General features: G+C 33.9%; 1 non-coding gene across 1 annotated transcript; it reads left to right on the top strand.

Annotated features, from left to right (window-relative positions):
* Positions 1-593: 593 nt before the first annotated feature.
* Positions 594-705, top strand: LOC126077609 (U6 spliceosomal RNA). The gene has a single exon (XR_007517785.1). It is a non-coding gene; the product is annotated as a U6 spliceosomal RNA (small nuclear RNA).
* Positions 706-2,063: the final 1,358 nt, after the last annotated feature.

The following is a 2,063-nucleotide window of genomic DNA, read 5'->3' as shown; positions in this document are numbered from 1 at the left end:
TTCCAGTCAGGTCCTTGGTAATTGTTAAAAGAGAAATGTAGTGCCCAAATGTTATAGAACGTGATGTCACATGGTCTGTGATGTTTTAAAATTAGAATAACTGGTATAGGCCAGGGTGATCTGACAGACAGCAAATCTCACTTATAGACAATAACTGTTAACGATCTAACCTATTTAAACCAAGTAACAGGAATTGCATATAGCATAAGGAAATAAGGGCATAAATTAGCATAACATTTTAAAATTCTATTCCAATAGGTAATTTAGAGTAAAAATAGAAAATAAGTTTGTTCCAAAAGTCTCTAGTTAGAGGGCAGGTTATTATTGGAATCCAGAAGGATCTAGTATTCATCTATATAAAGCCAGGTAGAGTAAAGCAGAGGTTGTGGAGTTCAGGTGAATAAATCCAGAAAAAATTTTTTTTTTACTTGTTTATTTAATTGAATCATATATAAAATTCCATTGATATAAATGTCATCATGTAGAATGGTAGTGTACAGCAAAATCATTTCATTGTTCTAATAGTCAGCTCATAATAACAGAACTGTGAAAATCTGATTAAAACTGATTTCCTTATTAAAATTTCTATGTGAGTGCTCGCTTAAATTCAGCAGCACATATACTAAAATTGGAATAATACAGAGAAGATTAGCATGGCCCGTTCACAAGAATGGCGCTCAAATTCATGAAGTGTTTCATATTTTTGGGTCCACATGAACCACAGCCTCCATCAGCCTGAGTACGGTAGAATTAGATGGTGACCAGATACAACCACCAACCCCTCTGACAGGGAACACAATCTGAGGGTCCCGGATAAAGGAGGAGGGAAATGTAGAACAAAAGCCAAATTCACAAAAAAAAAAAAAAACAGACTTACTGGTCTGACAGAGATTGGAGGAACCCCCAAGACTATGACTACAGGAAATCTTGCTAATTCAGAAGTCTACTTTTCAGCCAAGGATTAGACAGGCCTATAAAACAAACAGTAAGACATGTGAGGATTGTGCTTCTTATTTCAATCAAGTACGATACCAAATGAGCAACACCTGACCAACAGCAAAGATGAGAAGTCAGGATGGGATGGGGAAACTGGACAAATGGACACAGGGAACCTGGGGTGGTAAGAGAAAGGGGGAGAGTGTTGACATATTGTGGGAATTGCAACCAATGCCACAAAATGATTTGTGTATTCATTTTTGAATAAGAACATGATCTGAGCTATGAACTTTCACCTAAAACACAATAAAATAAAATTTTCTGTCTGAGAGATATTTATGGTCTATTTGCTCTCCATAATAATGTTATCTGAGTTGTGGTGAGAGATTGAACTCTTGGGTTGACTTCTGCATAGTTTCTGAATTTTGCCATTAATAGCAATTCCAAACAACTCTCCTTACATTTATGTAACACCAAAACAACCATGCATACATGAAATAACTTTTCACCTAAAAAAAAAAAAAAAAAATTAGCATATGGATATTTAAAAAGTCTAGTTTTTTAGTTTGTTGCTTTGTGTTTTAGGAATTTTGTTAAGAATTCCTCTATTGTTGTGAGAAAAATAAGCATCACCATAGATTAATTTTAATATTTTATTAAACATTGAATATATACACATACAATAATATTTCTATCATGTACATTCAGCAGAATCAAGCAGAATGCAAAAATTATTTAATGAATCATTAACATCTGTTTTTTTGGGTTGTTAATATCTCATGCTAACTGAAATTTTATTGAACATAATTAAAAAAAACAACAGTAGCCATATGTCAACAGGGAACTGCCAGAAGATCAAGTAGGATTTAGAAGAAGTTAAAGAATGGGAGATATCATTACTGATGTCACATGGGCATTGTCTGAAAGCAAAGAACACCAGAGATGTTTACCTGTGTTTTACTGACTATGCAAAGACATTTAACTGTGTAGATAATAATAAATTATGGATAACTTTATGAGCTATGGGAATTCCAGAACACCAAATTGAACTCATGTGGAATCTGTACATGGATCAAGAGGCAGTGGTGGAAACAGAGATATTTCGTGGTTCAAAACTAGAAAAGGTG

The sequence above is a fragment of the Elephas maximus genome, chromosome 5 (assembly GCF_024166365.1).
Source record: "Elephas maximus indicus isolate mEleMax1 chromosome 5, mEleMax1 primary haplotype, whole genome shotgun sequence".
In the NCBI taxonomy this organism is placed as follows: Eukaryota; Metazoa; Chordata; class Mammalia; order Proboscidea; family Elephantidae; genus Elephas; species Elephas maximus.
Note: the sequence above shows the minus strand (reverse complement) of the source record. Positions and strands in the feature narration are given on the sequence as shown.